We start from the raw sequence: 21232 nt of genomic DNA, 5'->3' as shown, positions 1-21232 counted from the left end.
TTTTAAATGTGATGTGTTAAACATTTAACTGTCTCCTCTCTGTTTAATGATGAAATGTCCTGAAACATATTGTACCTGGCTGTTAGATTCAAATAGGTACTTTGTATTGTAGCAACAAAAGGAAGATGAGAATTTACTATTTTGTATGAAGTTGATATTTCCAATAATTCACTGGACAATATTTTAATTAATTGATTAATTTATTAGTCAGAAGTAGTTGTTCAGGTCTTATTAATTCCCAAACAAAATTGTTTGTACTAGTTGCTGACTCTCCATCCTCAAAACATCACAAATCTCTCCAGTCACTTTACACGCATACAATCATATTTAACAAAATATTGTATAACAAGCAACAAAGTCATTATATTTCTGTCAGTATGTAGGCAGTACCTCCTGATTAAACTCCAATATAATGTGGCATGACAGCTTATTATTATTAAAGTTTTGATTATGGATCAATTTGGCCCTCATGTAAACCATAATGAGATAAAAATATACCAAAACAACAACAACTTATTTTAGTTCCACAACACTAAGTGTATGAAGGCAAAAGGATGCTGTTGAATGGTCCTGCACAGTAATTTACAGCAGGTACAAGAGTTTACTTCTAGCCATAATTAGCTCATTGTCCTTTCTGACCGTAACACCTGTAAAATAAAGAGAGAAAGAAAAATAGAGAGGGGGAGAAGTTGAAAGAGAAAATTCCTTGCAGATAATGTTTATGTGAACAGAAGTAGTAAAAGAATATGGTGTGCTAATACATGTAGATGAAGTGAAATTGTCATTAGGCTAATCAGCACTAAACTAATTGGGAGTCATGGACCCTCCTATCTGCTAATTCTAACCCTAAACCCCAGCCCATATCTGCAAGCAAATGGAGGAAGAGAGAGAGAGAGGAAGAAAAGTGGAGGGGAAGAGTGGAAAATGAGAGTGAGGTAAAGAGAGGAAGAGAGAGATGAAGCCTAATTAAGAGTGCTGGGATTTATGCAAATGAGACGGTGCTGATATGGTAATCAGAGCCTGCAGGGCCGTAACAGGCTGTGTGCTGTGTATGTGTATGTGTGTATGTGTGTGTGTGTGTGTGTGTGTGTATCTAAGAGGCTGACAGCTGGCTGTGAGGAAGGTCAGAGCCAATCAGGCTCTTACTCTAATGCACACTGCCCTCTGGCCACCCTACCATCTCTCTCTCTCTCTCTCTCTCTCTCTCTCTCTCTGTCTGTCTCTCATGTGCTCGCTCTCCTTCTTGGTGTCTCTCTGCCCCTCACTGTTATCCTAACCCTTTCCACTCATTTTCTCTCCCTCCCTCTCTTTCTCTTCTTTACATTTCACTGCTTGTCTGTCACATTGCATCTTGACACTGCACACAAACTCAAACCTACATACAACAATTGTTTTCACGCATTTACAGACAATTGGACTTCAATGTACATTTATCACTTCCAACCCGCCATACCTTATATTATAGGTTCAGATTCATTCAAGTCTGCCTTAATACAATACCGAGTAGAGAATTATGAGTCACTGTAATCATTCCTCCCCTTGATACTGGCCATGAAGTGATTCCTTCCTAACATGACTATACTGTAAGAAATGAGGGACAATATTCATAATTCATGGATCTGTGTAAAAATGCACTCTGAAGTTCAGTCAAAGCTAAAACAAGTCTCTTCAAAAGTCTCAGTAAGCTAACTAGAGTGGTTATCTACCAAAGTTAGCTTTTTTGTTCAAAATTCCCTTTTTGTGTTTCCCTCTACTGGGCTATCATTTTTTCAAAAAAATCTACTTTTAACAAATGAGATCTACTCTAATTAGTTCAAATTAATTTGTATGTAACCCCCACAACCTTATCATATAATATGCTGTAGAAGTAACGTCATTATGTTCATTCACGATGCCTTCACTGTCTCACTTGAGCAACAAGCTAACATTACTGTAAAACTGTTTTTTTTGTTTTACAAAACAGCCTTACCTTCATCCACATTTTTTTAGGGTTTATTATAGGTTTAGGTATTATAGGTTTCTATGGTGTCAAATCCAAAATGTTTCCACATGTTTTGACAAGGAAGTTTTGGTGTCATGATTATGCTCAGCAGGGTTTGCTAGTTTTCTTCATTTTGTGATAGCAAAGAGAGCAACAATAGTCAAGTTTACTGAGGTGGACAGTGTCTTTTAGGTATATGTTTATGTTTATATAGTACATGGTCTTTATAGATCAAATATTACATTTTCCCAAACAAACAGTAGTTCAAATTTTGAATAAAAAGTGAGAGCCCTAATCATTATGGCATAATGATAATATAAACACAAAAATCACTTATGGATCACCAGTAGATCAGTAGTTCCATTAATCCACTCAAAACTCAAAAAAGTGATGGCTAAACTTGCAAATTGTGGCTATAATTTAGAATTTCCTTATGTCCATGTACACTGACTGTGAACAACTGTGAAATGTGGACTGTTAGAGAGGAAATAAAAGAAAAAATCAGGCAAATAATGTACAATAGGCTACAAGGCTGCTCAGTTGAAATAGTGTTAAATACAATAAAACTTTATGTAGGTAGTTTACTGTGAAATTTCTTACTGTACAGTTGGGCGGGTCTTGGGGGTCCAGGCCCGCCCAAAAAGGTCACTGTGTACTCATCTGAATATTCTCCCAGACAAAAAAGCAAAAGTGAAATACTACAGCTACAGCATACAGTCATACAATTTGGTAATGAAAGAGTTAAAACTATAATGCAAAATAAAGCAGAAAACAGTGATAGTTTGCATTTAGGAAACCATTTCTTACTATAAATAACAACTCCCTGCACAGCCAATTAAAAACAACTACATCTGCATTGTATGACCAGCCAATCAATTATATTACAACGTTGAACATATAGTTACATAGACATTTTCTTGGCGGTAAACAAAGCTAACTTGCTGAAGCAATGTGCAAAACTTAGCCATCATTCAATTAATATGGACATAAGAAAGTGGTTTGGAATAGCACCCACATCGACATTAAGTCATGGCAGTGACAAACAAGCTCAAGCTAATGATTCGGCTAATATTAGCTCAGTTACTGCACCTAATCCTAACACACAGACAAGCTGCAGCGATGGAGGTAACACAGTGAGTATACTGATGTTGTTGGGGTGAAGCAGCTGATGGACACTGACATTTGCCCCGATGATTTAGTACCCCTCTCGTCTCTTTGGAACTAAAAAGAGGTCATTCATGTCATCACAATCGAGAGTGGCTTGACTATTCCATCAAGCGGGATGCTGCTTTCTGTTATCTTTGTAGATCCAGCTTTCACTAGGAAAGGCTTCACTGACTAGAAACAGGCAGTGGAGGCTAATAAGGGACTTAACAGACTTTGACTTCCAAGGAACATTAGGCCTGTGTCAGTCAGTGGAAAGAAAGAGAGCAGCATATAGAGTAAGGGAAACAAACCTCAACGCTAGTTAATGCAGATCAGTTCCAGAAAAATCAGCTAGCATTATTGATGCCTTTATGGGGTAAATTAGATGCATTTGGTGATATGTCAGAAGCAGGCTTTTTCTATCCTTATTTGACTTCAACATAAGGAAAGATATTAGTTGGCCCAAATTGTAAAGTCGACTCCCCGAAACACCACATACACAAGTCATGAGATGCAAAATGAGCCTATATGCATAATGAGAAATGTTGTGACCAAAGCAATTGTGAAAGAAATTGGGGATTCATGGTTTACGATCAAAGTAGATCCTACTGGAAAAGAAAATGTCCCCATAGTTATTCATTTGTCGATGAAGAACAATTGGAAATAAGAGAACGGTTGTTTGTGATGGCCACCACAGACTCAGGTGATGCACAGTCCATTACCAACATTACTCTGTCCAAATTGGACAAGGCAGGTCTGAGTCCCATCAAGATTTTAAGTCAGGTGTACGATGGCACCTCGGTGATGTCAGGAAAGCATGCAGGTTACCAGCGGCTTTTGCAAGACAAACCTGGCTGTGAGGTGCCTTATGTCCACTGCCTGAACCATCAATTGCATCATGTTGTTGTCCAGGCATTGTCGGCAGAGCAAGCCATCAGTGACTTCTTTAATATATGCAACACTCTCTACAGTACAACTTTTTCCATAAACTCACTGTTGTCACACATTACAGAGGTGAAAAACTCAAACCAGAGGTGGATGTCTGTTGATGGATTTGTATGTGAGTAGACAGTCCTAATGGAGATGGGGAGCCAGTGCTATGAAAACAGAATTGTTGTATGTTCATGTTTTCACATTCTCATCAGGATGCTGGCAGTGCTGTTCTGAATGTACCGGAGCTTCTGGATGCTCCTGCCAGGGATCCCTGTGAAGAGCAAATTGCAGTAGTCCAGTCTTGAGGAGATAAAGTCATAGACAAGTTTCTCTGCATCTGACAGGGTCAGGGTCAAATGTCAGCTGAGGGTCAAACCTAACTAAGGAAGAAAGGGGGATGTCCTGGCTGTCAAAGTTGAGATGACATATGAGGAATGACTGAACCTGATGTGGAGTGCCAACAAGAAGAGCTTCAGTTTTGCTGCTGTTTAACTGGAGGAAATTTGTGCTCATCCAGTCCTTTATTTCCTCAAGATACGTGCTGAGGCGTGACATGGCTGCAGAAGGGTTTGGGGCAGTTATGATGTACAGCTGGGTATCATCAGCATAACAATGAAAAGACATTAAAAATACCTGAGGCAAATTTGTGATTTGTGATACTGGGCTATACAAATAAAAGGTGACAGGGAGCAATCTAGACCTGCATCATCCCAGTGAGGCATACTCAGTCCTACTGGAAAGATAGGCCTGATACGACTTAGTGCAGAGTCTGAGAATCCAATGGTGGTGTGGAGGCGCTCTGATAGTGTGATCCAAAGTGTCAAATGCATTTGATGCTTAGGTTTAGTAGGGGGTGACAGGAATGTCAAATCCATTGAGACTGCCTTGTGGTCAGATATAACCAGATCATAGGTTATTTCGCGGGGGTTGTGACGCTCAAAAAAATGTATCCACTGATTTACAGATGTTTCTTTCACAATGTAAGTCTATGGGATAAGGTCTGGGGGCAGAGTCAGTGATGACTAGGTCAAGTGTGTGCCCCCTGGTCTGAGTAGGGACATCAACATGCTGCTTCAGTCTAAGACACTCAATCAGACTCAGGAACTCATCTGCAAAATGACAGGAGGGGTTCTCTACATGTATATTGATATCACCAACAATGACAATGTTGGTTGACATGGAGCAGAGTGAGGTGAGGAGGTTGTGTATCTCAGGCATGGATGTATAAAGAGAACTGGATACAATGTTGAAGGCGGGGCCCCGTTCATTCCTATTAATGTTGCTCAGTGGCACATGAAGCCAAAAAAGCCATCCTGCTGTAAAAAAATCCCCGGATGAATATATACAGCACACACTTTATGGGCCCAATGCGTCCATGGAGCATGCTCAGTAGAGACTTCCACCAGCCAAGGCCACTAACTTCCAGTTTAGCCCTCCAGCTAACTTGAATGGGGATAAAATGATTCAATCCTACGAAATGTGATCAGACCAAATCGATCAAATTCTGATAGTGACATGAGTCATTTCGTGGGGGTTGTGACGCTAAAAAAATTTTATCCACTGATTTACAGACGTCTCTTTCACAATGTTAGTCTATGGGAAAAAGTCTTTTTGGCCCCAATAGCCTCACGTGATGTTGTAATTACACGGTTTGGCCACTATGTTAAATTGGCTTCAAAGACCAGCGCTCTTCCTGGGGGCTTGATCTCATGGAGGAAAGATGAGTTTGGTTTGGGAGGGCAGTAGATGAGAAGCACTGTCATGGAGTATGGAGGTTTACATTTTAGAGCAAGGCATGCAATAGAAGAAAGATCGGGCATTGGCAGGGGAGACAGTTTCAGTTCAGCCCGGTGTATGATTGCTAAACCATCACCACGGCCAGAGCTGCAGGCTTTTCCAGGAGGGCAGGCCTCATTAAGTACAGAGTAGTCCCCTGGTTCATGCCAGGTTTCAGTTAGGCACATGAAATCAAGCCCTTTGTCCAAGATGTGACCATGTATGAGGACGGATTTATCAGTAAGAGATTGTATGTTAAATAGTTCCATGGTGGCAGGAGGCTGAACTGAGGATAGAAGTCTCTGCAAACTCTACAACACACTGTGATCTACTCCATATTTTGCATCTTGCCTGGTATAGGGTAGTCTTGCAATGTTTTCAACAATGGTGCCCAAGTTTCTTTTGCTTCTGTAGTCCACATTGAAACCATGGCACAAGCCTCTATGGATGTAATGAGGTCTGTTTCTTACAATCCCAAACTCTTGGCAGCAGGTTAAAAACCCCTAATTAGGAAGCTGTGTAAACTCCGTAGCTGTGTGACAGTGTAGGACATCATAATTAAAGCAGTTGTGTTGTTGGGCAGAATGACAGTGTTGGTTACAGCCACAGTTAGTCACACAGTGGAGGTCATTACAGTAAACATGACGGAAGGCTCCAGTTGAAGAAAAACCCAAGTCACTGGAGTCCATCAGTGACAGTGCAGCTCTGGGTGACCTCCATGCTGATAGAGAGTGCATGGGAGTCAAACGTGGCTTTGTGGCACATCTGAGCTGGCAGGCTGGAGGAAGAGACAGCAGCTGTTCTCTGGAGAAAAGGGATCCCAGTAGAGTAGGTAGGAAGCACTTTACGTTGAATAATCAGTTCGATAGAACATATTCCAACTCAGGGAGCGATCAAAACACACAGACAGAAAATGGAAAAGCATAAAAAGCTCAAGCAAATGCTTGTGTGATTAACATGGGTTAATCACACAAACAGTAAAGTTCACACTCAATTGTTTGTTTAGCAAAGAGGAGCAGCGAGAGAATGTGCACCAGCATTCTCTCGCAATGCAGAGTAGCCTCTCTCCCACAACACAAGCACCAAAACAAACCTTGTACTTTTGGTTGCCAAGGTGATGCTTTTGAGCATGATCTCACTTGAAGATTGAGAAACAAATGGAAAGAAGTTGTGTTGAGGAGATTCTCCAGCTGTTCTGCGGTGAGTTCAAAATCCACTTACGCAGCTTGGGGAAATGTCTCCTACTTTGTACACTGTGCTATTTAAGAGTGGTAATGTTTGCACTTTTGTGACTACGTTTCTGGATGAGCATGCATATTGTTGTATAATTGTGAAGGTGGTGCCCAATGTATAGATTTATTCGTAATATAGAATCGCCTCTTGCATTACTGTATTAAATGTAAAACATTTAATGGATTTCCCCCTGTGCATCTTAGTTTACAAACTCTTAGTTTACAAACTTATGGATGTAGCAGCATGTGTGTGAGTGCATGTGCGCCTGCGTGCATAAATGACAGTATGTACATCCGCCTCTCTGTCATAGTTTATTTCTTTCATGAAACATGATAATGTTCATGATACACTTAATAAAAGCTATGTGAGATGAACAAAATGCCCCCTTGTCAAAGTTGAGTGTCCATCCGTTCCTTACGCTCTCGCACCGACCCTGACAGTCTATATTATATAACAACTAACTGGTCAACATTTTGGGGAAATACACTTCTTGCAAGAGTTAGATGGGAAGACTCTCATGTCTGTGCATTAAGTACAGAGCTATTGTCAGGAAGCATTAGCTTAGCTTAGTACGTATAAAAGCTGGAAGGAGGTGGAAACTGCCAGCCTCACTAACTCATGATTTGAAATACTACAAATTGTTGTTTTTATCTGTTTTAAAATGGATTAAACAAACAAGATCCAACATCTTAGTGAGCTTAGGAGGTGCTGGTAGGCTACGTACTTAACGCATATGAAAGTAGTGTCAGTCTACTCATCTAACACTCGCCAAGAGAACAAATAAACATTATTCTGCCAACAGCAGCTGGTTTCAATTTAACATTTTGTTGCTAGAAGCAACTAATTTGACAGCTAGTCTACACTTTGGTGAATCAGTTTCCTATTTAATGTACTAATTCATTTTTACAATAACTTTGTTCTGACTGTTGTTTATGGTATTTTTTTTTCTGACCTTTAATCACCATCATTTAATTTCTTGTTCAATACTGTTTTCACAGTTTCACAATGGCTTCCAGTAAAAACCTCAAAGGCGATCCAGTCTTCAATCTTTAATGGAAGTGTGTTTAGATCCCTGCAAAGCAGCTGCGCACCTACACGCATTTCCCAGAATGTGGGACTATTCCTATAAAAGGTCAGTCTTCATATTCTCCATAAAGCTTGATGACTCTTTCATCTCTTACTGTAACAGGTAAGTCAGTTAACCTCTTAGGGACTTAAAGCAGCACCCTCCTACATCAGTCAGTATTTTCATGTGTCACTGTAGGATTTCTGGACCTCACAAGTGGAATGAAACACAGCTTCTCGATAATTGTTAAATGCACGCATATGTGCACGAACATGAACACACACACACACACACACACACACACACACACACACACACACACACACACACACACACACACACACACACACACACACACACACACACACACACACACACACACACACACACACAGATCCTAGGGCCATGTGGCCATATCAACACATCTGAATGTAATCCAGTTAACAGAGTATCCCAAATGACTAAATTAATCAGAGAAATACTATCTGGCTCATCTCTCAGTACTGCTTTGATGTGTGCACACACAAAAAAAAAACACACACATACACATTTAGAGGAGGAACATGTGTGGAACATTGGTCTAGCTGAGAAATTACTTTACCTTCTCTGATAATAAGGCCTCAAACCCATGGAGGGGCCTGCAAGATACTATCATTGTACTGACACCCTCAGGGGCATGGAAACACACACACACACACACACACACACACCTCCGTTGTATACTACTGAGTGAGAGAGATCAAAAAGATGAATTGATTTACAACTGCAGATAGACAGTAAAAAGAACAATCTCTACTGTTTCATGTCCAAGGCTTCAACAGTGAAATGATTCTTAATTGATGATTTTGCGTTGCAGATACAGTAGAGGTTATTGTAGTGTTAACAGAGCTCTGACTGCCTTATCATCTTGTCTCCAGATGTTACAGCTGCCAACAGCAGAACAAAGGTGTCTCGACTATGCTGTGTAGTTTTTTTTTTTTACTGCTGGAGAAACTGAAATATTATGCTGCAAAATGTGAAAGCCTTTTAATAATAATAGTTAGTGATAGTTTAGTTCAATAAGAGAAGATGTATTGTTTGATGAATGTGAGATGCCAAAGGGTTCATCAACATGTGTGGTGGAGTTGGAGGTAGAGTTACAGACTGCTGATTTCACTTCCTCTAATAAATCTTAACTGCTATTAAAAGAGCATTCGAATTTAGTAGTGCATTCTTAATATTGTCAGACTCATGATGGGCAGTTTTAAAAAAGGATCAACAACGATGCAAAACTCATTTTTTTTTAATTCCACGCATTCTTCTTCCCTGTCAAAATCTGCCGCCTACATTACACACAATGCAATTCGACGCACCTCACTCAATCGTACAGATTCAGGTGTTTTAGGCAGCGCTCAGACCTTCGTTAGCTCTGCGTTTGACTAGACTCAGTGCGTTGATGCCAGCGCAAAGAGCTGTGGCAAAACAACGCAGGGTTGTTCCGGAAAAAGCTGAACCTGGTTCAACTTTCTCTGCAACGGAATGTCAATCCGACAAGCTGCTGCGTCAGCCATGCGCATAGATACAAGTGCAAATTCCTGGTGATTAACATGAACTTTGTTTCTGCTGTTTTCCTCGTGTTCGTCATGACAAAAGATGAAATAGTTGCCGCCATGAGTTGTAAAATCCTGTCTGAGTATTACAAACTGCTGTGTGGTGTTTTGGTGCCTGATAAGCCTTCACATACATCAATCTGCAGTTCCGACTGAACTTCCTGGATCTTATTTCATTGTCTCACCGGTACCTTAAACACCACACCCCCCCACCGCCGCAGCCCCTTGAATTATTTTATATGCACTGTTGTCTTCAGTCAAGTGACATCACTTGTGGCAATTTGTCAGACTTTATCTCTCTGGAGCCACAAAAAGGGTTCACTGCTCCACCTTTGCTCCAGGCTCGGTCCCAAAAAATACCAACATTGCAGCAACCATCAATCTTTGGTTGACAAGTTTAGTTGCCAACTCACTACTTTCTCTTGTTGTGGTCTGGAGAGACAATGAATAAATTTGATTGAGACAGATGAACTGTAATTTCTAGAGAACTTTATTGTACAATATAAAAATTGTCAGGTTCACTCAGCTCTTTCTTTCAGTTGATTTAACGAACGTACCACTTTTTAGTCTTTGCTTCTGGTTTTCACACTGCAAAAACATTGTGGCTATTGTAATACTAATGTCTAATTTCTCATAAACTATGCACCAAAATCAAAATATCTGAAGCAAAAGATAGACTTTGAAAGAAGAAAATCTGGCTTATCATAATAGCATCTTCCAGGAGTTCCCAGAGATGCCAAGTCAGATCGTTATCTTGTTGTTATCTTTCTCATAGTTTTCTCCAACACATGTGGTCCAACACATTTTCTACTGATCTCAATCAATTTGATGTAAAAAAAAAAAAAAAAAAAAACTTGCAAAATATATAGTAGTGTGGTTTGTTAGGCTGGTGTAGCAGGTCACAATTAATAATAAAAATAAAATAATGATAATAATAATAAATCTGCCAAAGGCATCAATCATTCAATCACCAGTCAAATTAAAAAACATGGACTTCTGGTACATAATTTAAGTAGCTTTCCTTTTGCAATTGAATGGATGAATGGGACGTAAATTAAACTTGTAATTACATGAGAGAGGTTCAGTGTCACTTGTCTTTATGATGTGTGAAATAATCTGATTACCATTTTGTTTTAAAGAAGGAATTTCAACATCACATGACTTGATTGTTGTTTCAGCTGTGTTTCCCACCCTGCCAGTGAACATATCTGCTTGGTCCACTGATGCGCTATGACTGGTGGAGCTGTATGTGTAGCTATATTAGCATGTAGCCATGATCCAACATCTCCGGACCATTTTGGGTTTTATACGTTGATTAAAAAGGAGCATGTTAGCAGAACCAGGTGGCTTTGAGCTAAACTGGAGCTCACGAGCCGAAACCTCCATTAAAATAATGAAAGCAATAAAAGCAACAACAACAACAATAATAAAACCTTTGGAAAACATTTCATAAACCATCAGCAGCCAATTAGAGGAGCCGGCACAGGCTGTGCTGTGCTGTGCTTTGTGTGCGTGTGTGTGTGTGTGTGCTTTGTGTGTGTGTTGGGTATTAGAGCGTTACAGCGCCCAGCCCGGCTGTGCCCTGCAGGCCCGACCTTCTAATCATTATCTGTCTGTCTTATTACGCTCCAAACCGGGCCACTCTTAAATAAAATATGCAAAGGTTTCTTAAATGATGACCCGAGGCTGCGCGCGCCGCCGCTGCTCTACATGCTGTTAATCTGAGAAATGCAAATTCCCTTCATCTCGCACTCGCCTTTATTAACTTTTTTGAATTTAAAATTCCACGAACAATGAGTTCTGTCAGCTTCTGAAATGATATTTTCTCTCCTCTTTTTATGTGCGCACGGAAGCGAGTTTAGAGCATGAAATTACCAGGGGAAATATGAGCGGTTTCATCTCTCCCGCACAATTTAATTGGCTGCTTTGCAATTATTAGTTTTTGCTGCTAAAGTTTTTTTTTTTTTTTTTTTTTTTACTTTACTGTTACTGTTTCCTTAAAGTGGCAGCCCACAACAGTGTTTTATTTTTCCATTTATCTGTGTGTATGTGTGCCTGCAATTCCACCACCGACCGCCAGCTGCTCTGATTGGATGGCTGATTCCATGTGATTTGATATTCAGATTTCAAATCCAGAGCTGTGAGAGAGGAGATTCAGAGTAGAATAAGACAGACAGATATCAGACAGACAAACATAGGCTACAGTGTTCAACTAAAATACATTTTGGTGTTCTTGACCTCCAGATTTCACACACAGGAGGATGTCTAATTCTCAACTTTTTCATCATGCACCTCTTTTCTCCTTCATGCTCTGTGTCCATATTTTCCTCTTTCACCATAACATTATTCGCCCTGCTTCTATCCCTCTGTCATTCACCTTTCCTCCTTTTCTCCCTCCCTCACAGGATCAAACACGGCTACAGGCAAGTGTGAACTTCTGATTTCACCTCTTCAGACTGTCAAAGCAACGTCCTGATGTGTTCATTTTTCATTTTTTTTTTTAAAATTCGTGCAAAAAAGCATGTTTACAAGTAGGACAAACAGGATTAGTGATCAGTTTCCTTTTTTTTTAAAAAAAGTCGTCATTTTTTCAAATGCCTAAAACAATTGGCTAAGTCATGGTGGATTGATGGGTCAACCATGTATGTCAACGTTGGTTCCTTTCAACCATTATTGCTATCTTTCTCTAACCATTACCAAGTAATTTATGTGCCCAAACACAACAAACTTGTACCTGCATTTACTGCATTTTTGGGACACTTCAGGGCAGTGTAACAAGCTCCAAATAAAACACTGAGATATCACCTTAGAAAATGATTATGGACAGTGTGTTAGCAAACTTTTCCATGATCACGCATACAGCAGACACGGAGCAATTAAAACATTTAACTGGAGTCGACTGATTAATGTAAGTGAAATACTGTATTCACTCTCTTTTAGCTCTGCTTTGGTCTCCACCATCTCCTCAAGGAAATATCTAGTTCTTTAGCTGCTAAATACTCCACTATGTTCAGCATCTAGTTGCTAAGTTTATCTGCTGTTTGGTGCTTAACAGGTAGCATACCAATGGCTCATCAGAGCCTTTGCACTGAAAACAACTGAAAACACTAGCTGCTGTTCAAAATGAGATTGATGAGTGAGAGTCCAGTGATAAGTTTCATCCAATAATTCATTTCATCAGTTGTTGACATAAAAATGTTATTAGTGCAGCTTTTAATTCATAGCATAGGCAGATAAAAGTGTAATGTCATTTGCAATGGTTTTGTGAGGCAAACAATGTCCTCCTGATCAAACAAGAAAACCCTCATCAATTTTGTTTTGGAAGGAAATGTTTGTCTTTGAGTTTAGAGGACGTGGTCAACATCGATTGACAGAATAGAAAAGTAATAATATCATTGCTTTTAAAGCTCTTACTTCTAAAACACATGGTTATGTCAAAGAACGCATAATTTGCATCATTTTATACAAAAATGTAAAAATGTGTTTAAAATGCTAATGATAGAACCCACCTCTGCTCCTTCATTATTTTTTTTTGTATCTTTATTGTTTTCACATAGAAAAATGGCAGATAAAACATTTGATTGTTATAATTTTGCCCTCAAAGATACTTCCCTGTTCTTCTTGTCTCATCCTATCTCCCCCCCTCCTCCATCTCCTCCTCTGGTCTCTTCCCTCCTGCTTGGCGGCAGAGAGTAATGGATGAGGTTATGAGTGTGTGGAGGCTTCAATTGCTTCGGAGGAATAATGACTCTGAACTAATGTTGATTAGAAAGAAAGACGACGCAAACATAACGAGGGCTCGCGCCTCATTCCCCTTAATCACCCTCCTTATTTACCTCTCTGCCAGAGAGCTCAATCTTACCTCAGCTTAAAGCAAGGTGCAGGGATGTGATCGGGAACACAAAACCAAGGGCAGTGTACAAATTGAAAGGTATTATATGTATAATTATTAAGCAAGAAGATATAATGGTTAAAATAACCATGGTTTGTCAAATCCACGTTGTCCATATTTAAATTGTACAAATGTCAGCTCTCTGTTTCATTCAGTTTAGTGCGTATTTCACACCTGTGGTGCTGTGAGAAGAAATATTCTCTCAAAATTAAGAGCTTTGCACATTTCCAATAACCATTGTTGATTATTGGTATGTGTCTTTGAGGTTTTCTCTTTAGCTTCACTGAAGATTTTTACACCTTCCTTAAATTCCATCTTCATTCACCATATTAAAGCTTAAGCTGTTTTATATATGGCAAAACAACACCTTCTTATTTCTTTATACTGTAATTCAATTTGATGCAGACATATAGTATAAAGTCGTACAAGCAAGTAGAGAGGCTGACTGTCTTCCCGCTCATCATCTTGATTGCTTGGCAATTATATCAACATTTACAGTCCAACTGAACATCTAATCATCCTTCTTTGCAGTCAAAATAATGTCAACATGAAATTTAAATGTATTGTTCATAGTTTTGTATTATTACAATGAAGAAAAAAGGTCTTTAGAAAAATATATATTATAAATAATATATTATTATTATAATTATTGACTTTAGCTGATAGGCTACTGGTGTTAAGACCATACAGGTCAGACAAAGAGCAAGAGCAGCTAATTAGCTATCTAGCCTGCTAACTGATGTTAGCGGTGCACTTTTCCTTGGTGAATGTTTGTTTGGTGGACAAGACGTGTTCATGTTTATAAGTTAGATAAGCTAATGTGGGTTGTTGTTCAGAGTCTGGCTCTTGTGTAGCAGGATGCTATCAGGCTCAGTGTGACCATCTGCTCTGCCTGTGATTGAACACCACGTTATTGCCTTTATTCGAAATGTGATTTGCTGTATCGCAATCAAGCTTACATTAGCTAATGGCGGAACAGAATTTAATCAAAATAATGTAATACTAGGAAAACCATGAAATCAGAGAATGTAAAATATAAATTTTTCCTTTTTGGCTCCTGATTTTTTTCCTCAAAATAGAACATAGGACAAGTGAAGTAAAAATTATTGAAAACATTTGGGAAATAGGCTTATTCGTTTCCTTTCCGAGTTAAATGAGAAGATCGATACTACTCATTTGTGACCCATTTTTAAAGATCTACAGTATGCCTTTAGGAATGGGCTTGGGGCACAAACAGGGTAAGGAAGTCAGAAAGTTGAGAGGCAGACTGCTGTGCTGTTGGTTTTGTGCATTTCATGGGATTTGTTTTATAATGAGAATGAAATAGAAAACGTCTTACCCTTTAATCTCATTCCCAGCAATAACTGTTTGCCAAGAAAACCTGAAATCTGCATTATAATGTAAAAACGTTGAGTCAAAGGGATAGTTGTCTTGTTTGATTTCAGTCTTCTGAATTTGAATCTCAACTTTTTGCAGAGTTGAAATAAAAAACAGTCACTTAAACCTGATGAGTAAAGAGGAAGATGATGAAAACTGCTTTAAAACAAACTCCGAACTTTAACTCGGAGCACCAAACGGTTCAATCTCATTCCATGTTCCCAAACGACATGTACACAAAGCCCACACCTCCTCTGCACAGAGTTGTAATTTCACACTGTGAACATTGTTTCATTTTCACCGTACCACCCCCACACCCCCACAATTACAGCATTTCTCCACTCTCATCAAACTCTTCCTATTGTCCTTAGCGCACAACTGCTGTACTTCAAAGTACTTTTACCACCACCACCCTCCTCCTTCCCCACAATCCATTTTGTTTTGCTGTCGGTGTTCAGAAGAGAAAAAAAAAAAAAACTTTCTGGCTGCTTTCAGACATGCAGAAGATGCTGACGCTAATTCATGGCAGCAACACAAAGCGGTGCTCGCTGCTTTGTTTTCACGTACAGTAGATGAGCGGTGTGCACAAGTGTGGAAACAAATGTGATTTAAACAGATTAATTCTACATTTTGGAAGCCTTTAGAGCATAATGTACAGTGTTACAACAACTGCAATGTTGCCGCCATGGCAACAAATTAATGTGTGCGTTTGTGTGATGGATTGTTGTGATGCTGGGTGGAGGAGCAATTGATTAGGCCCGCCGGATCATTGCCATTGCAGTGCATTGTGGGTGATGGAGAGGAGGTGTTGGGGAGCACAGTAACACCTGCATACACATGCGAACAAACATTTACACACAAACGCTACAAACACACACACACACACACACATACAGATTTATCTATCCTGCGATATTGTTGGTATTGAATAATTCAATGATTTTATCAGCCCCAACCACAACAAATGACTTAATTATGCTAATCTGAACCAAAAACTCACAGAGAGACGTGTGTGAGCATGTGTGTGTGTGAATGTGTGTGTGTGTAAGTGTGTGTGTGTGCGTGTCAGCAGGATTGACAGGAGCCTACGGGCTTCAGCTCCGAAACGCTGATCTGGAATTTCACATCCTTATCCCAAAAGCCTTAGGACACACACACATACATGTGCACAAACTCGTTCTCACACACACACACACACACACACACTGCCCAAAAAGCCACCGGGCGATTAGCACTACCCTACCTACAGTCTTTTGATTTGCATACCAAGTCAGATGGAATTCATATCAGTGTGCAGCAAGTGTGACACACACTCACATGTACACACTCATGTATAGTATGCACATGCAAAAGCACACTTGCACACAGCAGAATATAAAAAGTGAACACAAAGCAGTTGTGAGTGCGTCACTGGCTCCTCGGTGAGGTTATAATTCAGCGTGATGGACTGTCTGTGTCTGCGGTGTATCACCGTAGGGCAGCACACACACACACACACACACACACACACCTGTCGTCTCAACACACTGACAACATGACAACCAACACCAGCCTGCTCCATAGTGATGGAGGAAAATGAAGTATGTTTTTCATTTTAATAGCATTATTTCATTCTTAGGCTGTATATAGTAGTGATAGACAACTGAAGATTGTGAGTTAAGTTCAGTTGATGTTTGCTTTTGGAGTTCAACTCTAATTCCATCTTAAATTTTGACTTTTCAAGCCAAAACACACGAGACAAAACTCTTCATGAAAGGTTTTGCTTTACAAGATAAAGCGACCCACCAACCTATTAAATACCTGGGAAACTGGTCTGTTCAGTCCTGTTTGTTTGTGTGTCTGCAGGATATCTCAAAATCTTGCTCACAAATGAATATGTAATCTGTTGGAAAGGCCACAGGCTAAGCAACAAGTGGTTCGTTGTGGTACAGGTGGATCCAGCTGAATATTTTAATGACTCTCGATATTGTTACAGAGAGGAGTTGTTTTTTTTTCTAAGAGATTTTTGTAGCACTGTATGCAAAAAACACTGCAAAGAAGTTGGTCTCCTCTCTGACATCTGGAGCAGGCATTTCTCCTCCTTCCTCCCCTCTATCCTCTTCTGTCTCCTGTTTTTCCAGATGAGCGGGCCTGAAAGGCAGCGAGTCTATTCATGCAGCCCGGGTCATTCATGTGAGTCCAGGAGTGAAAAGTCTCCAAAGTTCACCACACTGCATCAAGGGAATCATCGATGTGTAATTCTCGTTTTCTTATGAACTACTGTAACTTGAATGAAAAAGCAGGCACATATATCTCATGCAGCCATATTTATTAGCATCTTCATGATAAACATAAGTTTAACTTTTTTCTAACTTTTTTGTGTAGCTTTAGAGGAGATATTGTATGCACTTTTAGTTGGTTTGAGCACCTGTTGTACACACAGTCTGGTTAATCAAAGGACCATATTTACAACATCATAGCACTGATCATTTCATCTTACATTTCACTTAAGTCATATCCGTCATGCTTGGTATGTGGGCTAATTTTCATGTTTTATTTTGAAAGAGAGAATCAGTGTAAGTATCAAATATGCACAGATACCATGTGGAGCTCAAACACTGGTTTAACCATTTAATGTTTTTTTTTTATCTTACTTAGAGGAACTTTGATGCCTTATCAGCAGCCCACTAGCCTTTTCTCACCAGTTACATCTTCACTTTCTGTTACCAGAATCATTTTCTGAGCTGTCAATATCACAAGAAGACTTCATTTAATATAAACTAGAGTGCATCTTGCAAGACTGAACATCCAGGTGTGTAGGGGTTATAAACCAAACCAATCTGCTCCTATACAAATCAAATCCAAATATTTTTAGGTAAAAATAACCAGTAAACGAACATGATGAACTTTGCACATCTTTCAGATATTAAATAAGCAGAGATTTAGTCATGAGGTTTGGCCAATAAGTTGCACTATTGCTATAAAAAAATAAATAAATAAATAAAACAGTATTTTTTTCTACTTATGTATATTGTTCTCCTGTCAAACATCCTTTGTGCCTTCAGACCAGGCACCAGTATACACCAACAGTCCATCAGCACAGCCCAGACAGAAACACTATATTTGATGGAGGCCATGAACGGTTTTATGGAAAACAGCTGTATTGAATCTGTTCCAGCTCTTTTCTTCCACCTCATGAATGAAATTTCCCATGCTGCACCGCTCCGGGCTCTGGCACATCTAGGAGGTAGAGCGCTCTCTCTTTCTCTCTTTGTCTCTTTCTTTAATGCCTTCACACACCTTATTGCCGTTCGTCAATTACTGACACACATTTTGGCAACAAACACGCCATTAATTGAAACATTTAATTAGCATTAAAACCAGCAGTAATTAACACCTTTTCTCCTGCGCTCTCTGAGCCGGGCTCAAATTCTATTAAGGATTTAAGCCGCGGCTCACTATTTTCGCTGCTCTACGCTGACTTTTTGTAGCATCCCACAGATGTGTGTGTGGGTGTGTGTTTATGTGTGTGTGTGTGTGTGTGCACACTAAGGGCCTCAGGTAAGGAGCCTCCGTGAGGAGTCGAGCACCAAGGCCAGGCCTGCTGGGTGCCCAGGGGAGAAGAAGAAGAAAGGCGGTTGAGGAGGGAGGCGAAGACGAACAGAAAAAAAAAAAAAAAAAAAAAGGAGGGAGGAGGTCAAGATGGAAGGGGAGGGGAGCGCTTGAAAAAGGGAGAAATAAGGTGGGAGGCAAAGGATAGATGAGAGGACGTGAATGCGGGGAGGGAGGAGAGAAGGAACGACAGATGGATTAAAAGAGGACTGTGAGCGTGTGAAGAAGAAGAAGAAGAGGAGGAGGTTGGGGGGGGGGGCGTGTGAAAAGACAGCCAGAAAGAAATAATGGTGAAGCAGAGCGACTGTTTGAACACACACACACACACACATACACACACCGTGAGGATTAACCAACATTCTCATGTGTGTGTGGCAGTGTGTTTTACATACAGTACGTGTTTGCACATACTTAGTATACTGTGCGTGCGTGTGTGTGTGTGTGTGTGTGTGTGTGTGTGTGTGTGTGTGTGTGTGTGTGTGTGTGTGTGTGTGTGTGAGGCCTACTTGGAGCCGAAGCAGGGGCCTGGATTAGTTGCGTTTGCCAGGGCTGGGGGGCAGGATTAGCAGGCCGGGCTGCTGTCTGACGCCGCTCTGCCACCACTAATGGCATTATTAATAGGCAGCTAAAAAATTCATTAAAAAATCCATTAAAAATAAATGTGTTTTACATAAGACTTTGCCCCAGGTAGAAGGGAGGGGGAGGCACGGGGTGAGATGGGTGCAGGAGGGAGAGAAAAGGGGAAAAGACGAAATGGGCGATTGTCAGCTTTGAGGTCAGCTGAATATCACAGTTCAGATTGTGGAGAGAAAAGCGGCGAGGAGTAAACACACAAACGCTCGTCTGACTGGGACAATGTTCGATGTGGGATAATGAGGCTAAACCAACAAGACCGACATCTCCGCTCAGAGAAATGTCTACAGCGCTGACGTCAAATGTCTACAAGCCTCAAAGTGCATGTTAAACATGTGTCTGCAGCAGCTGCTCAACACTGTCAGTCTGCCTGTCAGAAGCTCACATGACAGATTTTAAAGTGAAAGACTAAAATGTTTTCAATCCACTGACAATGTGAATAAAGCAAACATGGGACAGTCTGGGAATCTGGATGGTACGCGCAATCCACAACACTTTAATAAGAATAAATGTTGTTTTTATATCTGTGTATTGCTGGATTATTTTTGGAGCGAGTAAACTTAATTGAGAATTTGAAAGGTTGTCCTACTATTTTATCATTTGTACTTGTGTATGAGCCATCTATGGTAAAATTTACTGCAATCAAATTACAAGCACCCAGTGAGATAACAAATAATTATTCAATAAACTTTAAACCACTTAATAATTTGCTGTACTCAGTTCTTCAGCTGTTTTTTTACAAAGCAAAAATGTAAAACTCATCTTTTCTCCTGGAAAAGTTTACAGGATGCTTGCACACAACAGAAATGTCTGTAAAAACAATGTATTAGGAAAAGTATTTTAAGTAGTGGGTATGCTTTCAGAAGCTTTATACAATAAAAATCACATCATAGTATTGCAGTAAACTTTTTTTTTTAACCACAGTGAACATATCTCTGTGCTCCATAGTGGAACCTATAGGAAAAGCACATAACACACTGTGCTACTGACTTATTTCATTACAACTACTGTCTAATAATGTTTATTTATTCATTTGCAGCAGCAAATACATTTTGAAAGTCACCAGTGACACCAGACACAATAAGTTAAAATTTTCTGTATTTAGCCAAAACCAAAAAGCCTGAAATTAAGCACGCATGGGAGAAAATAGGCAATCGTAGCATTTAATGGACTGAAAAAATGTTACCAGTGAACACAACTGACACGGTAACACAAAACATAAGAAAACCATTTGCTAGTATATAAAAATATATTTTTAGAAGATAGGTTTGTCAAAATCAAAGACTTAAATAAACCTCCTACTATAGAGAAACCAGTGTCTTAATCAATGGAAATTACAGTATTGAGTTTTTTAGTAGATGAATACAAAATGTTAAATTATATTTACTTAAGAACTGGATGTACACTGTCTTAAAACTACTGACAGTATAGAAATTGAGATTGAAAATCTATTCTTGAACTTCTAAAAAGTTAAGAAAACAATCTCACCACAAGGTCCATTTAGTAGCTGTCCTGGAGCTTTCAATCGTCACAGAATCTTCCTCAGCAGATGGAGTTTGTCCACTTGTCATGGACTTTAACTTTTAAGCCAACATAATAAGAATTTTTAAATTTCACTCTATATTTCTGTGACAACTGCAAACTCCATCTGCTGAAGAGGAGTGACATATTGGAAAGCTCCAGAACAACTACTAAATGGACCTTGTGGTGCGATTGTTTTGTCAACCAGTTGTATCAATGCTTGCTGAAATGAATGTTTGTGGTATAAATGTATTTTAGGTAACTAAAATACTGTATGTCTAATTCCATTTCAGGGTTAAATTATCAATATGTTCATATATAACTTTTCATGTCTATGTATTTTCAACATGAAACAATGTAAAGACACTGAGTCCACACTGACTGGACTGAGATGAGACTATTATCTTTAACATGAAATGTTTCAGAAGTAATGAAATTGAGTCCTTGTGATACAACTGCATGATGAGAAAAGAGAATACTGGCACATAACGCTT

General features: G+C 39.6%; 1 protein-coding gene across 14 annotated transcripts in view; it reads right to left on the bottom strand.

Moving 5' to 3' along the window:
* LOC122999389 overlaps positions 1-21232 on the bottom strand; it is a 167854-nt gene that overhangs the window by 126968 nt on the left and 19654 nt on the right. The window contains exon 5 of one of the 14 annotated variants that reach the window (XR_006407721.1): positions 13563-13575. The exons of the other annotated variants lie outside the window; for them this stretch is intronic. The gene's annotated coding sequence lies outside the window, so the exon portion shown is untranslated. Of the gene's footprint in view, positions 1-13562; positions 13576-21232 lie in introns of those variants that run through there. 14 annotated transcript variants of the gene reach the window in all.

This window comes from Thunnus albacares, chromosome 16 (genome assembly GCF_914725855.1).
Source record: "Thunnus albacares chromosome 16, fThuAlb1.1, whole genome shotgun sequence".
Taxonomy (NCBI): Eukaryota; Metazoa; Chordata; class Actinopteri; order Scombriformes; family Scombridae; genus Thunnus; species Thunnus albacares.
Note: the sequence above shows the minus strand (reverse complement) of the source record. Positions and strands in the feature narration are given on the sequence as shown.